Source organism: Eublepharis macularius, chromosome 11, assembly GCF_028583425.1.
Source record: "Eublepharis macularius isolate TG4126 chromosome 11, MPM_Emac_v1.0, whole genome shotgun sequence".
Classification (NCBI taxonomy): domain Eukaryota; kingdom Metazoa; phylum Chordata; class Lepidosauria; order Squamata; family Eublepharidae; genus Eublepharis; species Eublepharis macularius.
This window is the reverse complement of record NC_072800.1, coordinates 45,456,358-45,481,111: the sequence shown is the minus strand read 5'-3', so window position 1 is coordinate 45,481,111 and position 24,754 is coordinate 45,456,358. Positions and strand designations below refer to the sequence as shown.

At 45.1% G+C, this 24,754-nt stretch overlaps 1 protein-coding gene and 1 pseudogene across 8 annotated transcripts in view; one reads left to right on the top strand and one right to left on the bottom strand.

The window, feature by feature from the left end:
* The window catches only part of TBC1D5 (TBC1 domain family member 5), a 452,638-nt gene that overhangs the window by 192,648 nt on the left and 235,236 nt on the right, over window positions 1–24,754 (bottom strand). The window lies entirely within an intron of this gene.
* On the top strand, window positions 22,434–23,578 carry LOC129337417 (zinc finger protein 830-like; annotated as a pseudogene).

Here is a 24,754-nt window from a genome sequence, read left to right as displayed (position 1 = left end):
CAAGTGGGAGCAGGCTGAGCCTTGGTGGGGGGTGGGAGGAGGGGTGGGAGAAGGGCCCCAGAGGGTTGGGGGGCATTTTGCATGCAAAATGCCACCCCTGGCAACACAAGCCTCCCCCAGCTGTCAGTGGTAGAGATTAGAGCACCTACTTGGGGAGGCCATGAAATGGCCCCCCCAAGTGGGAGCAGGCTGAGCCTTGGTGGGGGGTGGGAGGAGGGGTGGGAGAAGGGCCCCTGAGGGTAAGGGGGCATTTTGCATGCAAAATGCCACCCCTGGCAAAGGAAGCCTGCCTCTTCATTTTTTCCCCATAGGAAATAATGAAGAAAGATTAGCAGCAGCATGCTAACAATATGCTGCTCCTTCGCTTTCTTATGGGAGGATGGGGTGACCTGCTTTGGGGGGCCATAACATGGCCCCCCAAAGTCCAATCTGTCTGAAACTTGGGTGGTTGTCAGAGAAGGGTTAGAGGAAGGTCCCCACCAATTTTGGGCTTATTCGGTGGGAAAATGCCTCCTCCAGGCGTCCTGGAAGACGGAGGCATTTTCCCATAGAAAAAAACCGAAAGAATGCCGAAATAATGCCGAAAGAATCCCGAAAGCCGAAAGCCGAAAGAGATTCTTGTTTCGGCTTTCGGCTTTAACGATAGAGAATCTTCTTTCGGCTTTCTACTTTCGGCTATAGCCGAAAATTTTTGGCTTGCACACCCCTAATTAGTTGCTATTCCATGTGGGTAGGCGAATGTCAAGAAAATGTTCCAGACTGCCTCTGATTGAATCTGAACACTGATGCCTGTTTTCCTTGGAGAAAAATTACTTGGAATTACTTCAATCATAGAATTTCCATCCATGTAGGATATATATCCTACATAATTTATAGACTGGACTACTGGAACATATTCTTTGAAAAGTTCTCAAAATATCAAGTGGTTCAAAATGGTAAGCCACTTTGTTAGCACACTGACATTAGATGAGATTTCCTGGATTCCAGTTTGTCGCTGGGCCCCATTTTAAAGGATAATTTTGATCTTTAAGGAGCTAAACAGTTTTGAACCAGTATCTTATCCAACCCATACATGCTAATCATTTGGGGAGATTTTGCTTTGCATGTGACTACTATCATAAGTTTGCTGGGTGACTGCATTGCATTTTTAACTGCAGTTCTAAGTTTTGGAATTCCCTTCCACGAGAAAGACATTTGACACTATCTCTTTTGGCATTTAGGAGGATGGTCAAAACAATTAATGCTCAGTTGGAGTTGTTATGGCTGCTGAGTTAATTCTGCTTTCCAAGTTTAGGCTGGTTTGGGGTACCATTAGATATTTTATGCAACTTTATGCTGGTTCATTCCATTGTATTTATTTTTTTTGTCTTGCAATTTTGGTTGCTGCTCTCTACAGTTTTTATTATTTTGGTGTGTATTTGCACACCAAATTTGGTGTGGATTTTGCAATTTAGATTTTATCATTCTGAGGATTTTTTTAAAATAAAAAACAGGATAGAAAAAAATTAATAATTTATAAATACATCGGTATATTTAGATTTATCTAAGTGCAAAATATAGATGAGTCTTTGGTTTAGAATCATTAAGTGACCATGTGGTAAAGCTTACAATTCTGGTTAGGATCCTTGACAAACTAATTACTCTTATTGAATATCCCGTGTGCATTGATAATACACTGTGAGTCACTTATATTTGTTTGGGTTCCCATGAATCAAGGTCACTTCTGGCCCTTTGTTCATTAAAGCCACTGCCTGCTGAGGATTGACATCAGACCAATATATTGTCATTTATTTATAAGATATTTAGTACAGGACTGAATTATTTAAAATACATAGATATTAAGAGGCACACCTATAACCCCATACTCTTATAATAGTAAAGGGTTATAATTTAAATGAACAGGTGTCAACAACAGCCAATCGGTTGCTATTCCTTAGCAGCTCTAAATACTCTCTCTCCACCTCATTAACTGCCTTAATGGATTTCAACTGTCTCTAATCCCAGCATTCTGCCTGCTCCCATTGGCTGTTCACCAGGAGAGGTGGAGCTGAAAGAAGTCATGTCCGACACAGTTGGGTACAGTGACTCCACTGGCAGAGCTGTTGGGGTAGTCCTCTGCATCTAGGAAATCTCTTTGCATGTGTCCTTTTTGTTGGTACATTTCTTATTCCATAATTTATACAAGTCAGGTATAGGCAATTAGGCATACTACCTATTTTCCGCTTAGGCACCCCTACTTCCAAGAATTCTAAAAACATTTATGTTCTTGTTAGTGGTGTGCAGCCCCTCCCTCAAAAATACAGAAAATCTGGACCCGGGTTTCTGGGATCCCCCCAAAATCTGAGATTCCTGAAATTCGGGAAAAATTCTTTGATCCAGTTAAGGCAGATCAGAGACTCCTAGATTTATTTGGGCATAATTCCCTAAAGGGAAAACTATCTGTGGACTATCTGGGGAACTGGGGGTAGCATTTTTCAAAAAAATCCACCAAATTTGCAGGGAACCCCCCCCCCCCCAAGTTTCAGGAATATTGGAGTCCAATTCTGTGGGCCCCTGAAAAAGGTGACCCAGCCACTCTCCATTGTTTCCTATGGGGGAAACATTTCCAAGCAGAAACTCTCAGACAGAAACACACAAGGGCAAGACTGCCAGTGGCCAAAGCAAACTCCCAAATGCAACCTCAACCCAGAGAAATCCCAAAAGAACCATACTGAAGTCCATCCAAGAGCCCCCTGGACAAGCTGCCCAACCACTCTCCATTGTTTCTTATGAGGGAAACATTTCTAAGCAGGCTCTTAGGCAGAAACACACAGGGACAAGGCTGTAGTGGCTAAAGGTACACTCCCAGATGCAAGAGGAAGCCCAACAGAATAAAACTGAAGAAAGGGAATGAATGGAATCCCACCCCCCACCCCAGAACCAATGTGAACCAAGGGGGCCAACATCAAACCAGAGCATCATGTCAAAACAGAGAATTCCACCCAAATCAATCTGATGCAAGAAGAAACAAAGTGAAATCAAGGGGACCAACACTGAACCAAAGAACCATGTCAGAACAGAGAATTTCACCCAATCTAAACTAAAGCAAGAAGAATCTGGATTGCACACCTCTAGTTCCTGTTACTTTATTCTCTAGTTTATCTGTTTTTCCATCCCATCAGTCTTTCCTTTCCTTGGCAGTTTGTGTTTGGGGCTTAGGATCACCTTCCTTTTGGACATCTCCCAACTGACCCAAAAGAACCCCCACATCTCTAATCTTCTTGACTTGAGAGCAGATCAGTAAAGCATCATGTCTTGGGATGCAGCTCCTCTCATTAGCCATGCCCTCATTCCCATTGTAAAAGGTAGGATATCTTGATCTTGAAATCCACTTATATAAATCCCTGGCTGCAGGGCCAGATCTTTAAGCTGTTCTATTGCCTCTGGGATGGTATGCCACATTGTCAGGGAACAGGGTATCTGGCTTTTATTCCCAGTACCATCCATTCAAATAGAGATATAGCCACTCTGTGTGCAGCTCTCAAATATTAATCAAAGCATCTCTTGACAGAATACTCAAACATTTCTTGAGCACTGATGTACATACCAGTGCTAACCTGATTCCACAACCACTCTAGCCACTGGTTTAGCAGTCCATTGGGGTGCTGTTTAGTATTTCTGGCAATCTTGACCAGCTTTTGCTGACTGTAATCTCTTACAATTTAGGTAGCTTGTGACTGACCCCCTAGGTGGTCCCTTAGCCTTATTAATAATTAGGAATCATATTTCCATTTCACTTTCTTCTTCCTCCTCTCCTTTAGTACGCTCCTTTCACTCATAATCTTTCATGTCCCCATCTTAGGTTGCTGGATCCCATTTCTGAGATGTAGTGAGTATCCTGAATTTGCAAGGAAGGGGCACACAGTTCCACTTTACTTGCTTTCAATGCTTCAGCTTTGCAAAACAAACAGCCATAGTTATTGCTTATTTTTTTGCCACATCTCCACCCACCCAGCACCTTCCCATAAGACTACTTGTTACTCTTTCAAGGCAGCAATATTGTCTGCTTGTTGTTGCACCTACTTCTGAGCAGCTTCCAATTGTTTCCACACAATATAGACCCCCAAAGACCCAACCCATTCCCTTCAACACTTTCTGCTCCCCTTCTTCCCCACACCTAAGGATCTGTAGACACTTGGACACAGCACTTGATGTACGGCCCCCATGTTCTGCTAGCTTGGATTCTCACGTCTCTGGTGGGGCCAACTATTTCAATATTTGAGTCACCAGACAGTTATTCCTGACCACTGGGGAAAGTGGCTCTGGCCAGTGCTGTGTATTGCGTCTTCTTCAGGTTTTCTTCTCAAAACAGAGCAGTGTCCTGCAGCTTTTCTTCCCACAACAGGGCACCACCCTGTTCATTATACCAACTGTATTGCCAAGGGGCAATGGTTCTTTTTCCTGTAAAGAATATGAAGGCAATGAACTCCAGAGACGGTGAAAGAAAATAGATTTTTATCAGGAAGCTTAAGTAGTCTATAGAAGAAATCTCATCTATAGAAGAATCAAAGCAAAAAAGCAATATGCTTATGTCCCATCAGCTGTCGAGAACCCTTGGGGAACAATAATCAACAGACCCACTGAAACTGGCCAGAAGCACAGCATTGTTTCACACTTTCAATAAGCACTGAGGTTCAAATCTCAGGGCTACTCCAGAGGTTTATATACTAAAGAGTCATTTTACAAGAGCTTGTAATATATACCTGACATTGACAGGAAAGATACTTCTCAGACTCTCCCAGGCCAACTGATTAGCAGTGGTTTCTGGCAAGTGTCCAATACAGATAGTGTTGCCATCCTCCCTTCCACTCCTGCACCAGAATAATCTATAACCTATCTGAAATAGTTTCATCAGGGTGAGTACCTGAAGAACCACAGCAAATAGAGGTGACCAGGGATGAAATTCTAGGGTTGACAAAATTAAAAAATAATAAATGATTGGATCCTGATGGCATATACCTTAAGAGTTGTTAAATAACTTAAATGTGAGTTTGCTGATCTTCTAATAAAATATTGGACTTGTACTGAAAATTAGCCTCAATATCAAATGACTGGAAGGTAACAAAAATAACGTTACAAATACACACCAGTTATCAACAAAATTCAGTGGGAAATCAGGAAATTACAGATAAAACTATTTTCACATACAAATGAATGGGAAAACATTATTAAATGTAGAAGAATTGTACCATACACAAGAAAAAGGGTTGTGAGGAAAAAACTAGAATAGATTCTACAAAGGAAAGTTCTGGCTAATCAAAATATGAAAAAGTTTTGAATATATGAATAAAATAGCAGATGGCATAAGAATGATGTAGACGTAGGCTGCAATCCAAAGTACACTTTCCCATGAGTTAGCCCCATTTAACAACATGGGACTTAATTCTGTGTAGACCTGCTAATATTTGCTTATAGTATTTACTTTGTCTACCATGAAGTCCCTCAGTCAAGGTTTGGGATAAATGTAGCAGTCCTAGGATAAGACAACAGGTCAGTAACTAGCTATAGAACAGAGGGATAAATGGTTTCATAAGAGAAGTGGCAGGCATTGGTATTTGGGAACGAACACAGTTTAACTAATCCAGAAATGATCTGGAATGGGGGTGAGCAGAAAGGAAGCAAGAGGAAAGATTGTTCTAGCCTTCTCTGACCTTAAAATAACTGGTACTATGAAAATGAATATAAGAGTATTTGTTAAGGATAAGCAGATTTTCAATGCGCCATTCTGTTACTCTTCTGGAATTTTGCACTGCACTGCATTTGACATTTCCTTAAATTCAGTTTTAACTATAAAAGCTGCTAAATTAACATGGGAATTAGAGCATGCACAGTGTCTTGCAGATTTTAGTTCTTTTATATCTTTTTGTCGTATATATTACTAACCATCTATGGTTCTATGATTCTATGCATGCATATATTGATCAAACACTTTTAAAAAGCTACATTGGATAATGTATGTGTGCATCAAGATTCTTTTAGCATAACATTTTATTGATGTATATGCACACTCCTGTACATTGATAAAGCACCACACACACAAAATATTGGTGCAATATTCTCTCAATCCACACCAATTTCTCAATCCACACCAATTATCTTCTAGTCACCTTGTTATCGCTTAGTACAAGATTAAAGTCATGAGGCCCTGATACAGACTGGGTGTACAGTAGATTGGGGTTTCACAGGAATTTTTAAACAGCTAGAAGATCATGGAAAATGCAGGATGAAGTGGTGACAGATGCAGACTATGAGGGGTTGGTGGTGGGAGGAGAAGCAAGGATGGGATGGCACCCAGGAGGAACCACCAACAGTATGTAAAAGGTAAGTGAGGATGAGTGGAAAAGGAGAAAAGAGTAACAGGGAATGATAGGTAGTAGGTGGGAGGGGAAAGAAAGGGTGACAGGAAAAAGTTGGGTGGGAGATGGAGCAAAAGGGTAACAGGGATGACAAGTTGGAGGGAGGCTGCAAGGCAGGGAATAGTTGGGTGGGGGAAAGGATAACGGAAATGTTGGGAGGGAGAAAAACAGGCAAGGGTGAGTGGGAGTGGAAAGAGAAACAGGGAAGTGTGGGTGGCAGGGGGAAACAAAGCCAGGAGGAATGGTATTCCACCTCCCTGCAAGTTCTCCCCCCCCCCCAGTCATCACCACCCCTCCAGGACTAGAGCACTTCCCAATGTTGTCACATTTGCTGTGGCTCCCTGTCCCTCCCATCCCTCCCATCACTATAACATAATCTGCAACATTTTGTTGCAGGCTTCTACTTATAATATGGTATGGTATGGTATGGTATGGTATGGTATGGTATGGTATGGTATGGTATGGTATGGTATGCAAAAGGAAGTGGGAAAGATCCTGTTAGCTTGCTAGTAGCAACAGAGTAAGATCTGGGTTGAGTTTGTTCCTCTGCTTGAAGATACTTAGCCTGGGCATGAACAGAGGCATCTCTGGAAGAAGTGGGAAAAAATCCTGCTAGCTTACTAACAAGTTTTTGTTCTCTTCTGTTTTCCGGTTCTTAAACTGAGCATGGTCAGAGATACAGAACTTTGGATGTGAGCCAAGGACAAGAACCAACGGGCTCTTTGGCTTTTGGCTTACTGGCTGGGCAACGGAGCAGAACCAGTTCAGGACATAGTTGTTTCTTTGTTTAAAATGTACTGTTTGTCTACACTGGTTCTTAAATGGTAGTTCAGTATTTTTCTATAAGCCAGTTTGGGTCCCTTTGGGAAGAAAAGTGGCATATCAATCAATCAATCAATCAATCAATCAATCAATCAATCAATCAATCAATCAATCAATCAATCAATCAATCAATCAATCAATCAATCAATCAATCAATCAAATGCACTACAAAATTATCCTGTGTCCATAAAGCGTAATGAGGGAAACTGCATACATTCCAATCACTTCCTCTATAACCCATGTTTTGCTAAGTCCACTTCGTAAAAAAAAAGAAAAAAAAAGGCTTTTGCAGCATGGCATTTGCAACTCATACAGAAAATTCAGCAGAAATATAAGAGGCACAGATTAGTGATGCCAACCACAGACGCTAAAGCCTGGCCTCAGAAACAGGAAGCGCTTCAGCATTAGGACTGCAGGTGCCATGATCAACCAGATAAACACTGTTATCTATAATTACTTCATTTTTAGCTTAAATCACAGGTAATGAGGGAACTCAGTCTCGAAAAGGCAATTAAGAACTGTACACAGTCTTTCTGCTTTAGGTATAATTTTTTTTATCTTTTTTTTTACTTCTTAGAGAAAAAATATTTTATAACATCCAAATAATCACTAGTTACAAACAGCAGGGGTTTGTGGGGGGAGTGGGGGGGGACATATTTGTTACTCATATTAGTAAAAGTGATCAACCAGCAAGCATAAAGTTATCTGGCAAAATTCAAATGAATATCTAATGCAAGCATTTCTTATTTTTTCCTTATAATTAATTGTATTAAGTGATTGCTTCATAATAGTAGTACCTTGATATACAAAAGTTTATAGGTATACATCAGGAAACAAGGTATTTATTTATTTAAATAGTTTATAAGCCACTTCTCAGTAAAACTAGTCCCGAGGCATTGTGCAACAATAAAAGGAAGCATATATTAATTAATTAAATTGAAAACAGGAACATGATCTAAAATTACCAATTCCATTCAAGTCAACCCCAGCAAATAATGATTTTATTTATAAATGTTAGCTATGTACACAATATAATCTTAAAAAATCCAAGGTAACCCAAGAGAACCCAGCAGAGAGCAAAAAAATAAAAACAGCCAACCCATCAAAACACAAAAAGCCACGAACGACAACAAAAGCCTTCACCTGACACCTAAAGCTCCAGACAGGCTACTATGGAGTGACATCTTGAGGGCTGAGAGGGAGCTTTCTCACAGCCCAGAACAGCTCAGGAGCAAAGTACAAATCTCCTCCATATGCTACAGGCATGATCAGTGGCTCTGGCCAGTCAGGTGAACTTTCCTTCAGTTGTGTTCTGGTTATTTGCCAGTGTGTTTCTGTACAGACACGGCAAATGGCAGGGAATGGCATGACAGTCAGAACAACAGAATACCTAATCTGCCCTATGTCCCCAGCACCCACTACATACACTAGAAATTGGGACTGTGATTGGCAAAGCACTTAAACAGGGTAATGAAAGCTCAACAAACCATAACTACAATCCAGCCATGGCTAATGATGTATTGAAAAATGCAATGGGCAGAGTTGGAACTGATCAGTCCCTGCACCACCACACCCACATTTCAGGGTACACATCAAGTTAGGCTGTCCACTGAAGATTAGATCCTGAATGACTCTTGCTGGCTGCAATGAATATCTGGATGGGGGATAAGTTGCGGCTGCTTAGTTCATGAGATTCAAAATGTGTGGTTATATACAGTGGTTTGAAAGCTAAGTCTGCATGGTGCACTAGAATGTTAGTGTAGGATCTGAAAGAGCTAGGTTAAAATCCCATTCTTTCAGGAAGCTCACTGGGTGACCCTGGGCCAGTTCTAATCTCTCAGCTTGGTCTACTTCAAAGGATTGTTGGGAAGATAAAATTAGGAAGGGAGAACCATGCGCTGCATGGAGGAATGGCAAGGTATAAATGTAGTAGGTAAGATTTTTTTTAAAAATATCCCCCACATTACTCCCAATTTTCACCAAATTCAAGCCATTATGGGGAATGGTACAGGGGAAAATAAAGTTTGCCTGACTCTGATCTTTCCTAGCCTTTTGTATGTATGTGTAGAAGAATTTAAATGGCTTTTAAAATATCAATGCCCACAATCTGACTGGCATACCCCTGCAATAGAAAGATACCCAGATGGCTCTGTCACCCTTGCCAGGCTTTGGTTTGCACTCCAATGACAGCGGCAAAAAGTCATTGCTCGCATTAGAGCAGCTAAAACCAATTTATAGTGTGCATCAATCTGGCAGCGCTTCTGAACGCTGCTCACTTCAAAATGTCTGGATGTACTTCCAGAAATGAAACTTTTCTTCATCATCCTGAAATGGTAGTAGTGTGAAGACGGTGAAGGAGACCAAGGAGAGAATGATGTGTGTACACGGGTGGGGAGGGGAGAGGGAGAATTTCATAGGCTCCATAAATTATTAACATTTACTTAAAGATATTTGTGAAGAGTTTTTTTGTGGATGAAATATAAACACATTAAAATATATTAAACACGTAACTTCCCCTGAAACTCTGAAAATGAACAAAGAATTCTACCACTGTTGAGTAATACAGGATTCCTTCAGTGAAAATCCTGCTGTATGCAAGGACTCAGAGCGCTGAGAACAGCAGCTGGTCATCTGCAAACTCCTGAACTACTAAACTTGGCCAACAACTTGCTCATGTTTTTGCAGCAGATGTTCTTGCTTTGTGGATGCGAAAAACCTTATGGACTAGTTTCTCTCTCTGAAGACTGTGCCAGTACGATTAAGACTTGATCAACACCAGTGGCAGGCACGACACCATGATTTGAACTACTGTTAAGTTTACTTCATTACTCAGACCTGCTGTGTTAAAGAACTTTAAAGAAGTATTTTAATTCACACCCGCTTAAGTAATGAGGAATTTATAGCATGCATATAATAAGAAAATTTAAAGAAAATTTTATTAAGGCAAAGACCTTAATTAAAAAACACACATTTTAAAAAACTGCTAAATTAGGGGTAGAGTTTATCACAGTATGTGCAAGGTTTAGAAATTAAGGCACAGAATAGAAATGATCCCATTTCTTAAGGGTTTTTCTTCACTAATTTTGTTTCTTGGTACAACTGTCATGAAATGTTACTCAGAGTGTCTACACAATACCTCTTACACGAGGATACTCAAGTGAAGGTAGATGCAATGTTAGCCGGGAGGCGTAATTTAAAAGCCGGAGGTTCTGTCAATTTCCGGACTCCACAGGAGGGTAGTTTGAAAAGACAGAGCTGGATTGCTCCTCAAAGAGTTTGTTAATTTCATCTAATTAATAAACCCTCTGCAGAGCATCTCTGCAGCTGTCTCTTTAAACTACAGAGCCTTCCACTCTGTCATTTTAAACTACGTCTCAGCTTACATTGCGTCTCCCTTCACTTGAGTGTCCTCGTGTAAGAAGTATCATGTAGAGTGCAAGATAATCAGTGGTAGGGATCACTTCCCGTGTGCACCTCTTCCATAGTAATTCACTACTGTTGCCGTTGGAAGGGAAATATCCCAGAGGTATAGCATATGTGTTCAATGTTCTGAGTTGGGCAACTGATCTACCAAACGTTATTACCCAATTGGCTGTTCATGAACAAGCTGTTTGTGAGACCCCATTCTAGATGAACAAGTGGTCGTCGCAAGCCTTGTTCGTTGCGTTCGTCTGCTGTTCGTGAAGCCAGACACTCAGGCACCTTCAATCAATTCCCTTGGCAATGGAGGCAGGGACTGCCTGATCTCTGTCTGCACTCCTTCTGTCACCCTGGAAACCCCAATCTAAGACCAACTTAGCTTGATGGGCAGGTCTTCCTTCCAAGTGTGGAGCTGCAAACTGGTTACAATTGGTTACATGGGAGCAGACACCAGGGGGGAGGGAGGGGCTTAGAGGAGAAGGGAGAGGGATCTGTGGAGGAATGGTTGGAGTTTGAGGAAACATCCATCCCATCTCCATCCCAAACTCCCGGTGCTGTTCCTGCCTGCAGTCCACTCCTCACTCCGTCTTCCACTGCCAGCTCTGCAGCGCAGCCAGTAACCCTTAGTCCTCCTTCCCCTGGAACAGTTAGTGGGCCACGGTTCAAACTCTCTGTAGGATGGCACTTTCGGGCCCTTCCGAATGACCCCCATGTGGAGCCCCATGTCTGTGATGACCTCCATGTTTGTGATGGCCTGGTGCGCAGGGGCAATGACCCGAAGCACCTGTCATCGATGGTCCTGACCAGGCACCTGAAGATGCACCACCTGAGCCTGTGGTCTCCATCCTCAGCCAGCGAAACATCCGACGGGGGGAGACAGAGGGCTACTAGCTCCTCTGAGCCGGGATCAGTGGGAGGGTCACCGGAATCAATCCTAAGCAAGAAGCCTCGCCCCAAGGGTGCTGCTGGTGGGAATAGAACGGTCAGGAAGGCCACCCTTGGGGAGGTTGTTCCATCCGGGTCAGGGATAGTGCCATTGAAAAGGGTGAGGTCAAGGGCTCAGGAGGCGGGTATTCGTGTCGTGGCAGAGACGATTGCCCTGCAAGGATTCCCTCTATCCATCGTGGAGAGTGTGGGCTTCCAAAGGCTACTTCAGCACTTTGCCCCATGGTTCTCCATGCCGTAACGGCGCACTGTTGGGAGTCGAGTCCAACATAGACTCCAACATGGGGGGTGCTGGTGGCGAGTGGCCACACACCCCGCCCCCTAGGGGGAGGTGGCCTGCCACCGCCTCTCCCAGCCTGTCAGGCCTGGCAGCCGCCGACATCACCCACCTTAACGACTTGGCGCAAAGTAGCCTCTGGGAGACCTGGCAAGTGGGCACATAGGTGGTGCTGCTGCCACACACCCCACCCCCTAGAGGCGAGGCAGCCCACCAGCGGCTCCCCCAGGCCCGGCGGCCGCCAACCTAACCCACCTTCCAGCTGTGTGGAAAGTAGCCTCTGGAAGGCCTGGCGGGTGGGCACATGGGTGCCGCTGGCGAGCGGCCACACCCCCACCCTCTAGATGGGAGGCAGCCGACCCCCCCTCCTGCGAGGCCCGGCGGTCACTGATCTGACCCACCTTCCGGCCTTGGTGGAAAGTAGCCTCTGAGAGGCCTGGCGAGCGGGCACATAGGTGGTGCCACCAGCGGGTGGCCACACACCCCTCCCCCTAGAAAGGAGGCTGCCCACCACCACCTCCCACAGACCACTAGGCCGGCGGCCACTGACCTGACCCACATTAATACCTTGGTGGAAAGTAGCCTCTGGGAGGCCTGGCGGGCAGGCACATGGGGGTGCCACTGCTGAGCGGCCACACCCCCGCTCCCTAGAGGGGAGGCTGCCCACCACCACCTCCCCCAGCCCACCAGGCTGGCAGCCACTGACCTGACCCACATTAATGCCTTAGCGGAAAGTAGCTTCTGGGAGGCCTGGCGGGCAGGCACATGGGGGGGGGGGTGCAACCGACGAGTAGCCACACCCTCGCACCCTAGAGGGGAGGCAGCCTGCCACCGCGTCCCCCAGCCCACCAGGCCCAGCGGCCACCGACATGACCCACCCTGCCAGGCCTGGCGGCTGCCGACTAACCCCACCTTCCAGCCTTGGCGGAAAGTGGCCTCTGGGAGGCCTGGCAGGCGGGCACATGGGGGGTGCTGCCAGCGATCAGCCACACCCCCACCACCTAGAGGGGAGGCAGCCTGCCACCGCGGCCCCCAGCCCACCAGGCCCAGCGGCCGCCGACATGACCCACATTAATGCCTTGGCAGAAAGTAGCCTCTGGGAGGCCTGGCGAGCCGGCACATGGGGGTGCTGCCGGCAAGCTGCCAAACTCCCCACCCCCTAGAGGGGAGGCAGCCCGCCTTCAAGTCCACTGCTTGTACACGGGGCCAAAGTCAACTGGTGGCTCCAATTGTATCGAATAGGAGTTTCCTGGGGGCGTCAGATTTGGGAATGTATAATTCCAAGTTCCATATTGCAATATTGACCAAACTAGGGTGATGGGTGGAGGAGAACCTGCTGAACACTCCCTGTGAATATGAGCTCTCTAAGTCCAACGGGCTGTTTTGGCCCCCACAAACAACAATGAACATGTTTGTTAACGGGACATGTTTGTTACTGTTCATCTGTTTGTGTTTGTCGATGGCAATGAACAGCGTGTTCATTTTTTCCCCTCCGTTCGTGCCCATGTCTACTCAGAATAAGTCAACTTCAGATGTTTAGAAAGGAGTCAGAGCTCAGTTATTAATGTAGAACGACCTAGATTTAATTCTTGACATATCCAGTTAAAGCATCTTAAGTACTAGATTTCTCTGCCTAAAATTTGAGAATTGCTGCTAATCATAGCAAACAACGCTGAATTTTCTGAGTTATCCATATTCATTTACTAAGGTTCCCAGGTCCTACAGGAATTGTTCCCTTTGTATGCTGCTATCATAGCTGGCAGTGGAAAAAGGAAATGCTTGCAGGAAATACATTATATTGTGTGCATGGTTTTCTGTTTCTTTCTGCCACTTCTGCTGCCTCAAGAAACCAATGACCTTTTAAAGCCGAAGGACTCAGAGCCATGTAGCATACATGGAACAACTTCACAGAATCATAGAAGTTGGAAGGGACCATACAGACCATCTAGTCTAACCCCCTGCCCAGTGCAGGATCAGCCTAAAGCATCTTTGACAAATATTCATCCAGCCTCTTCTTGAAAACTGTCAGTGAAGGGGAGCTCACCACTTCCCTAGGCAGCTGATTCAACTTTTGAACTACTCTGACCGTGAAAAATTCTTCCTAATATCCAGCCGGTACCTTTGTGCATGTAATTTAAGCCCATTGTTTCAGGTCCTACCCTCTGCTGCCAACTGGAACAGCTCCCTGCCCTCCTCCAAATGACAGCCCTTCTTAAAGAGAGCAATCATGTCCCCCTCAACCTCCTCTTCTCCAAACTAAACATTCCCAAGGCCCTCAGCCTTTCCTCGTAGGGCTCAGTCTCCAGACCCCTGATCATCCTCGTCGTTCTCCTCTGCACCCTCTCGATTTTGTCCACATCCTTTTTGAAGTGAGGCCTCCAGAACAGCACACAATACTCCAGGTGCAGCCTGACCAAGGCAGTATAGAGAGGGGCTATGACCTCCTGCGATTTCGACGCTATGGCCCCTTTGATACAACCCAAGATTGAATCGGCCGTTGATACAACCCAGGATTGAATTGGCTGTCTGTTTATATAATCTATCTTAGAACACAACAGAGTTATTAAAGAAGCACCCAGTTGTTGAATTTTCTCTCTCTGTGAACATTTTTCTCTACTTTTCTCCAACAGGTGTTTCATAAGACAGAAATATTCATTGACGCACCTGGAGATAATTTGAAATTGTAGACAAAATCTGTCCATTTAATGAAAAAAAATACTGCAATAATTTAATAAATATGGAGAAGGCAGACATTAAACAAGCAATGCCTCTAACAATGTGCAACAAATTTTTCCTAATACCTGAGATATTCTAACTCCAAAAATGCCAATGACTAAACACAGGAACTTTTAAATAGATTTTTGTGTTTCAGAGACCTCCAGAACTTACTTCATTTCAATATGGAATCCATGTTCCTACTCTTTTTAGCAGGCAATAACCTTATTCTGTATAAAATAGGGGCAGCAACAGACCTTAGTATTATTATCATGCATCAATCAAGCACCAGAGGACAGGTAAGAAGATTGTACAGATGCCCGGAGATCCAAAGGGATCCTATCCCAGGCTGCCATTTTAGAAATAAAAAAAAATAGTAATCATGCCCAAGCATTGTTTCTTTGGCTCAACATAAGTTTGTAATGTGTGTGTGTGTGTGTGTGTGTGTGTGCAGACTATATGCATGTGTTACAAACTTATGTTGAGCTACAGAAACAATGCTTGGACATGATTACTATCTAGCACTAGACCTGATAGACTTCAAAACATACAAGAAGCAAGTGTAGATACCCTAAACTGACAACTTGGAAAATACTGAAATTATATACAGCACTTGTTATATTACTGAATACTGAAATTATATACTGCCCCCCTTTTAGGGATGTGCAAAGAAAACATTTTTAGTAATTTTCCAGAAAGTGTAAAACATTAGGATTTTAAAAGAAAAATGGACACACTGTCTGCATGTGTTAGATGTATTTGTGATTGTACTACGATGACGTGAAAGAGTTACACATCAATATGCGATGAATAAAAGGCCACACATACTACTAATATACCAACTAGGCTTGCCACTCCTCAGTACCCACCTGCTGCCCCGCAGCCCCGCTCACCTGGCCAGCAGAGGGGGGACAAGGGGGAGAGAAGCGCACTTGTGCTCCTGTCCTCCCCTGCAGGGCTGTGCAATGCAACTCACGCTAAAAGAATCTTGTCTTCAGCGTGACCCGCAGCTCCTCCATCACACCAGAAAATGATGTCATTTTCTGGCACAATAGGAGAGAGTGATTTGCACGTGCATGGAAGGTGAGTACCGCACTGCCCCAGGCCTCTGCCCTCCTGGGTTTGGCCCCTGGGGGCCCTGACAACACTGGTACCAATATATAAATTGTATGGCAGTAACAGTGAAACAGAAAGCATAACACAGCATGGTATACTTAGTCCACCGAACAGAATGAACACACTAAAAAAACTACACCTATCCACCAGGCCCTATTTCCCTTCTCAGTTATATGAGCAAGCCTTTCTGAAGCATCTTAAAGGACATTTCCACTCATTTCAGGATCACAGGTTCCTCTGCTCCTACATCTTAAAAACCTGAGCTGCTGCCCGCTCCATAGGAAACAGTGGAAAGCTGTAACCATGAACAGGTACCTAATGCTGGATCTTCACAGAGCTGGCTGACAGAAAGGCAAGCATGCCTGTGTCTATAAAGCCACACAGAAGAGGTGGAAAAAATTCCTTTCTGGAGTTGCTAGCTAGGGGCATATCTAGGTCCTGAGATGCCCCAGACAAGTGACAGTGTTGTCAGTTAATTACCCCTGTATGGATCCAAGATGGCAGTTCATCAGATCTGCACACATGACTCTGCTCATCTATGCTGAATCAATTTGTAAGGGCAATAGGGATATGGCCTCTGCTGGCTTTGATAGAGAAAGACAACCTCGGCAAAAGACTGAGCTGTGGCATTGAAGAGGAACTCCCCAAATGGACAGGTCATGCTCCCATATCCAGTATAATCTGGTTCCCTCTCAAAGTCACAAGGGAGCATTGTGCGAAAACTGGAATTACAGGGGTGGCAGAGATAGCCACACACCAATATAATAGAAACAAAATATCATAGGAGATTGGGCAAGCCTTCCAGCTATAAGGAAGCATATATGAGGGCAGAGCTATGCGTTACTTCTGGCACATTTGACCCTCTGTTAGCTGAGGCCATTTTTAATTGATTTGTAGTTTTCCAACACTGAGCTGAGAGGCCCCATATAGAACAGGTGTGGAGTGAGGTAGCCCTAGGGCTTGGGTTCACTGACAGGTCAGCATGCCTGGAGTAGAGTTCCCAGGTGCCCACCAATGGTGGGCAAACACTCAGGGATCTGCCTCCTTGTCTGCCAATTGCCCAGCAATCGGTGGGAGGTGGCAAGCTCCCAGACATTGCCTGCCACTGGCAGGCACCTCAGGAATATGCACTGTGTTGAAGCGTCAGCTGCCTCGCGAGATTATTATTGACTTTTCATCTAAGAAGACTCGGGACACCATCTTATATAATTCGTATAATGTGGACTTGGACTATCTGGGCAATAAGGTTAAGATATTGAAGGACGTTCCATTTTTGGCTCGTAAAAGATTTAAATATAAAAGACTTGCACCTTTCCTGAGGAAATGTGAAGTAAAATACAAATGGTTGTTTCCGGAAGGCATCTGGTTCAGATACAAGGATCAAACCTACAAGATAACATTGGAAGTACAGCTGAGAGACTTTTTGTTTAACCATCAGGAGTTTCAGCAAGAAGAAAGTCCAAAGTCTGAAGGGGAGAGTGGGGGGGGGGGGAGGGAACGAGCGCAGCTATTGTAGCTGCACAGAGAGAACTGAGACCAAGATGCGGGGTGGGGGTGGGGAGAAGACCTGATCCTGAATGTAGTCTGTATTTTATAAGATCTACCAATCTGATAGCATATTAGAAAGTTAACTTTTAAGAAAAATTGCAGTATGAAGGGAATACAAGACATGTAGATGTAGTGTGTGTTTTCTGTTTATATGTTGCTCTTCCCTTTTCCCCAGTCCCCTTTTTTCCTTTATATTTTTGTAGTTTTTTGTAGTTTTCTATGTTAGAAATTAAAAATAAAAAATTTTATTAAAAAAAAAAGGAATATGCACTGTGCGCACACACCCAACAGGTGTAGTGATGTCGCTTCCAGAAGTAACATCATCGCTCCAGCCACGGGAACGTTGCTGCGCTTTATTTGGGGACAATTTGGGCCCCAAATAGGCCAAATCAGCCCCATGCAGAGCATGGAAGTGCTCGCCAGGCCACTGTGGTGACATCACTTCCAGCCCTGGGGCATGCGTGTGCAAAGTGCACCCAAAGAAAAACCTCATGCCAAGCACAAGGTAAGTGCCGGGTGTCTGTACCCTCTTGGCAGGAGAGGAGATGGACCTGGCAACCCTAGCCTGGAGGTGTGGCCTCACTTGCTCATCTCAGCATACCAACTTGAGAGGTGGATTGCCTCTCAGCCCTCCACCTGGCCATGAGAGCAAAAAGCCAGGCGAGAACAGGAAGAAGCTGACAGTGGGCCACACAAAGTCACTTGTCAGGTTGCCATGTTGCTGTCTTCTGTGAATGAAGGCAACAGAAAGAAGGAAGCAGGAGTGTGACAGCAAGGTTGTATGGACATGCTGGCTGGGTTGCCGTCTTTCTCCTGTTGTTTCTGCTGCCTGTATTAGGAAACTTAGCAGAATTGGCATTTTTTAAAATTTGTTCGTTCAACGTTAAACCAACCACTAACTTATCTTCACTGCATTTTAAAAGGGCAATAGCAGCACACAGAGCCCTAATTCTAGATAGACATAGCATTATATATGGCACAAAGGGGACTTCATAACTTTGCAGCTTTTCCTGCACAGTTTTCAAATCCACTATCCTGAGTTGTTGCTGTCACCTCATTTTGCAATACAAAGAGGGTGATATGGCTAGGGAGTTTCATGCTGATCATCAACACTGCCTTCCCACACTCACCTGGCTTCCTGATATTACAGTAAGCAAGTAGAGAGTATCACGGTAATATACAGGAAAAAAGCAAACAGGCTGTGAAATCTAACTAATAAGTGTTTCTATTGTAAATCAATCGAATTTAAAGCAATATTCCAGTCAACTTAAACAAAAGAAACAATATATACAGACATACAGGGTGGGTGATTACAAAGGGCAAAACATCATATAAAGTAATTCAAATATAATTCAACAAGAATTCCTGTGCAATATTAAAGTGCTACGTGCCTAGAATTGACCAGAGGTCTATACAGTAAGTATAGACCTGGCAGTATATCAAGGGACTGGGAGAAAAACCCAAAGCACATTCAGAAAGATCTTGACTTTACTCCTTATTTGTGAGTACTAACAGTTCTGGCCCTTTAATTACTTTCTGAATGTGCTTTGGGTTTTTCTCCCAGTCCCTTGATATACTGCAATTAAGGTCTTGCACTTCACATGCACCAAAATGGAAGGCAGATGCTAAAGACAAGAATATTGAGTGACTAGTGGAAGTGTATATGTGAGTATAATTGCAACTATTATTGTTAATTATTGTCTTATATGTATAAAACTAATTATATGATGGACCTCTGGACCTCTTAGGCTTGGACTGTGATATAACGACTGCCAGGATGAAGAGATGAAACGGGCAGATTGCTGGCTTCCCGTCGCAGTTATTCTTCTCTGTCTCTTCTCATGGTCATCATATGAGACCATATACGCCGTTTCTTTAAAGGAATTTATTGCACTGAAGACCTTCTTGCATTGTTATACCATAAACTTATTGGGACTTTGGTGATTACTGTATAGACCTCTGGTCAATTCTAGGCACACAGCACTTTAATATTGCCCAGGAATTCTTGTTGAATTATATTTGAATTACTTTATATGATGCTTTGCCCTTTGTAATCACCCACCCTGTATGTCTGTATATATTGTTTCTTTTGTTTAAGTTGACTGGAATATTGCTTTAAATTTGATTGATTTACAATAGAAACATTTATTAGTTAGATTTCACGGCCTGTTTTCTTTTTTCCTGATATTACAGCCAGGAAGAGGACGAGCTGCCTTACACCATGCCTGCTCTGGATGGGGTTTCGCAGCACTGTGTTAGAAAGCACAAATCAATAAAAAATGGCCTCCGCTGACACAGGTTCAAACATGTGCCAGAAGTAATGTCTACCTCTGCTTGCAGTGAGCTCCAGGCTTCTACAGGCCCAATCCACTCTTATCCAGCTCTCGTTTCTACTGCTCGGATCAAATTCAACAGCATCATGTGTGTCTCCATCTTTAACATACTTGGAGACTGTCTGGAGTCATTTCAAGCTGGCAGGAGGAAGAAATAGCAAAAAGGCCTCACAGGCTGCACAGGCCAAATAGAAATAATGGCTCCCAGACTCATCTGGGGGCCTGAGTTGCGGGCGATGCGGGGGGAGACGAGCGGGGAAGCGGCATGGGGGCCGCCATGTTGGGAAGGGGTGGGGAGTGTCCAGGGGCCAGGTAACTCCACCCAGGCACATCCGGCATGGGCCCCTGGTCAGGTGGCTAATCCCCAGTCCTCAGCACTTGGCCCGTGGCGGCATCCCGCCCAGCCCTCCCTTTTGTCACAACTTTGGACTGAGCAGGCTGCGGATTGGGGCATTGGGCACCGATCCGTTTGGGGGGAAACAGGGCCCTCAGGCTCAGTTTCCCTATTATGGGGATCCCCATAAGGGGTCTGGGGAGTGAGGAATGGCCGGTGCATGCCCAGACGGGGGCTGTCAGTCCGCCTCACTCCCAGGTGACAGGGGATGATCCACACAGGGGTGTACACCCACCTGGCATCCCACTGACTGTCATCCCATGGTTCCCCCCCTCAGCAGGGGTCTGAGGGGGTGGGTGGTTCATCGGCTTGGCAGGTGGGTCAGCTGATGCCCGGATCTGTGCCCTATGCGCGCCTTTGCTCCCTGAGCTGTAATCTCAATAAAGTTGTGGCCTCTTTACCTCCAGCACTGTGTCTGAGTGTTTCTTGTCGCCGTGCCCCCTCCCCGCTCTCCTCCCCCCATTTAGCACTCGCCTGCAAAATGTCTTCTGCAGCTAAGTACAACAAAGAGGCTGTGATTTCTGCTGTCTCTGGTACTGAATCAGATAGAGGATTTTTTTTCTACAACAGTTGACAAATACAAAAGGCAGAATCTCTAGCCTAGAAGATGCCACAGTGTCTGTTCAGCAGCTCCACCTTGAGGTAAAAATTTATATTTGGAAAGTGGACATCATGGTAATAATTTATGGATCATGGTTGTCAGAGAAAAACTGGAGGGGAAGGATATGGTGGCTTTTGTTCAAAACTGAGGGACACTTTATCTCTACCAGAGGACTGTGATCTTACTATTCGAAGGGCTCATAGATCCCTTGGTTAAATCAAGAATAAAGCTGCCCAACTAGGGCTGCCAACCTCCAGGTAGAGCCTGGAGATCTTCCAGAATTACAACTTATCTCCAGACAAAAGAGATCAGTTCTCAGGAGAAAATGGCTGCTTTGGAGGGTGGACTCTATGGTAATATAACTTGCAGAGCTCCAGCACCTCTCCAAACCCCATATTCCCCAAGCTCCACCCCCAATATCTCCAGGTATTTCCCAACTCACAGTTGTCAACCCTAAGCCCACCCTAGGCCATAATCTTCCACTTACTGAACTTTGCCACTAAAGAAGAAGACCTCAGGAGACCTAGAAAGATAGGTCAGCTGATGTGGGGCCAAGATAAAATGAAATTTTCCCTCTTGAATGACTTCCCCGAAGAAATTGTGGACCCCACAAGGGATTCCTGTATGCCAGGGCTCTAGCCTGGGAAAAAGCTGTAGAAACTTACATGACGTATCCATTAATTTTCTGTACAGGGATAAAATAGGTGTGACGGAATGGACTTTTAAATGAAATGTTTATTAAGTGCAGCACCCAGATAGTGGAAGAGAAAGGGTTATAATGCCATAGACTCCACCCTCCAAAGCAGCCTGAAAGGAGAACCTGCTCCCGCCCCCCCCCCCCCCCCCGTGATTGGCCAGTGAGAAGGTAACAATTGGTGCTGACGGAATTGCTAGAGGAGTTGAAGTTTGGAGTCTGACAAGGAGGGTCAATCTAGTAATCCTCTGTGTGAGGAAAAAGGAAGTTTGCCATAACTGGGACAGCTTTATGTTTCTGGAAAACTTTCTGTTAAGGAACTAAAGTGTGAAGGCCAGCACTAATTTACACAGACAGAACTGGGGGTATGTTATTGGCAGAGGAAGTGGATAGTGAAAGGAGATTCCCGTTCAGCCAAGTGATCAGGGTTATGTCTTTTGGAGAAGAATAATTCCTGCCCAGTGTCTACCAAGGGCTTTTTTGGTTCTGAAGAGGTCCCTAGGTTTGGTATAAAAGGGAAAAGAGTGCTGTATTGAAGTCAGGATACCTAAGTTGTAAAGTGAAATCTATGAAGGAACCTTGTTGTAACATAAGTCTGAAACTATCAGCCTCTCACTTCTACAATCTGTAACTACTGAAACTAAGCTTTAAGAAGACTATTGTGCCTAATGCTTGTGAGGTATTCTGTTCTACAATCAAAAGTTACCCCAGCTTTTCTTTCCCTGCCTACCTATTTACCAACCCTGCCTGTTTAATAAATTTGCTGTTGCCTTTTGAACTTTACTCAGCCTCTAGTGCCATTTCATTTAAAGAAGATGTGAGCTCTTGCTTCTCCCCTACCAAATATTGGAGCTGGCATATATGCCATAAATATACATGTTTTAAAGTGTGGGACAAAAGGAACTTTAAATTGCACTACCAGAGGCAGCCCAGCCACAGCAAGCAATCTTGACCATTTTTGAGGGAAAATTTGTGTCACAGTGGGGGAGTGAGTAGAGCTTATGTCGTAACAGGGTTACCAGATTCCAAATTCCAGTTGAAGCAGAAACTTCAGTGTTGTCCCTAGAGGACAGTCAGGAGTAAGAGGTCCCCTGAAAATTTGGTGGAGTTTGATAGAAAAATGCCACCTCGAGACTGGTGATGCGATCCCGGCCACAAAAGGAAGAGAGAGCTATGGCGGTGACAGCCTCGAGCTTGGGGCGGCGGCGGCCAGCAGTGGTGGGTCAGGAGGAGCTGCGGCAGCTCATGAGGGAGAAGCAGCACCAGAAGGAGAAGGTTGACTCTCCCTTCGCAAGATATAATAGATTGGGGAACTTAAGTTGCCTTCTTTGGGGAACTTAAGTTGCCTTCACAGGTGCAGTGTACCAGTGAAGAGTGAACTGTTGTAGCAAATGCATGTTCTTGAAAAAGAACACAAAGAGAAACTTCCACAGTTAAAAGATCTCAAGCAGTTAGCACAGGGCCCGACTTCTGATATATCATCATCTCTCAAAAGGAAAATTTCAGACACAAAGTTTCCAGAGCAGAAAAAAGGAATGATTCTGTTGACTGCCCATAAACTGTTGCATCTGGGCTGCCAGCAGACTTTTTTAGCCAAAGAAAACCAGTGGATGCAGAAAGAGTCTCTTCAAAAGATTCAAGCTGCAGTTTATTGCTGGGAGATTATGAACAGGATAAGAATGAGGATGAAGAGATAAGAATGAGGATGAAGTCAAAGACCACAGCAGCAAGTCACTTCTTTTTTTCACGTGTCCAAAATACAACAATTCCAGCCCCTCTTCAGAAAGCAACCTCTGCTACTGCTGTAGCATCAGATCCCTTGGGAAACAAAACTGCAGCAGCTCCTGCAGCTCTGGTCTCTCACTCTGGCTCAATACAGAAAGCAGAAGAACAAGAAAAGGTTGTGGAGAGGAGAGAGAACACAGCAGAGGTCTTACCAGAGGGACTTCTTGATGATCCTGAAGTAGACGCAAAGGTCCGAAAGGCTGATGCCCCCAAAGGATCAGATGGGCAAAGAATGGGATGAATTCCAGAAGGCCATGTCACAAGTCAACATGATTTCAGAAGCTATAGTGGCTGAAGAAGATGAGGAAGGGCGACTGTATCATCATATTGGAGAAACTGATGAACAGACTGAATGCTTCCACCGTGTTGAGCAGCTGCGTGACTGCCAGGAGATCATGAGAGAGAAGCTGAAGGAGGTGATGCACCTGAGAGCCACACAGGCCAAAGAGGATGAAGATCTTGGCAGTGAGGATGAAGGGGAGCTGCAGGACTTGCTCTCTCAGAACTGGAGGGCAAAAGGGACTTTGTTGTAGCTCCTGAGCAATGTGACTCACTGATCAAGTGGCAGCCTTTCACTATTTATTGTAAAATGTGTTAACAAGCTTAAAATAAATAAAAGAAAAATGCCACTTCCAGCTCCCCAGATAGCCCCCAGATATTTTTCCCATAGGGAATAATCAAGAGTGGGGGGAATCTTCTTTGGAGCCTCATAAAATTGGCTCCCTTGGTCCAATCTTCATGAAACCGGGGGGGGGGGGGTCTTTAGCACACAGGAGTAGGCTTCCTCCAAATGTGGTAAAGTTTGGTTGAAAAATGACCCCCTAAGCCCGCCAGATAGCCCCCAGAGTAATTTTCCCATAGAAAACAATGGTCACATTTTTTGGAAATAGCAGAACTGAATTACTGTGCAATCTTAAGCCCTGTGTCAGCAGCCCTGCCCGTGTGTCGACATAAATGTGGCGCTGTTCCGCCACTCCTTATGGACTTTTGCAGGAAAGCCACGCCGGAGCAAGAGCTCGGCTCGGCGAAGCATGGCTGCCACCAAGAGCACTCGCTTGCTGTTCCCTGACAACCCTCCCCACATCAGCTAATGGCCACACCACTCTCCTGACAGTCAAGGAAGGGGCAAGCAGTGGCACAACCAATGGGGAAGCCGCGATCCCTGCTTCCGACCAACAACCCCCCCTTCAGGGAGCAGGCATCCCTGCTGGGGAGGGGGGGACAGAAATAACACTGACAGTGCAGATCGGGCACTCACCCTCTTGCCCATCCAGCCCGCATTTCTGATGAGGGCCAGGCTGGTGGCTGCAGCTCAGCATGCCTGCAAATCCCCTTGCCGCCGCCACTGTGAGAAACAGGTTCTGCCTTTCTGAAAAATGGGGCCAGAAAAGTGGCAGGACCCAACGAGGGTCGCACTCACAGCCTGCAGCACGTGGGATCAGCCCCTAGGTTCCAGAGAGGCAGGTGGGGTGGGTGGGTTTTTCAATGAATGACAAGAATGCCCATTGGAAACCATGCGAAAGGCCAGAAGGCCCATTGGAGGCGATGGGAGTGAAAAGCATCCACAGACTTGCAGCGGCGCCATTTGAACACATCACTGCATCACAACAATGAGAGAACATGGGTTGGACCTTGAGAGCCATGGCCGAGTCCTGGAATGACTCCCCCCAGAGTGGACTGACAGCCTGTGGGAGTAGAGAAACTGCTCC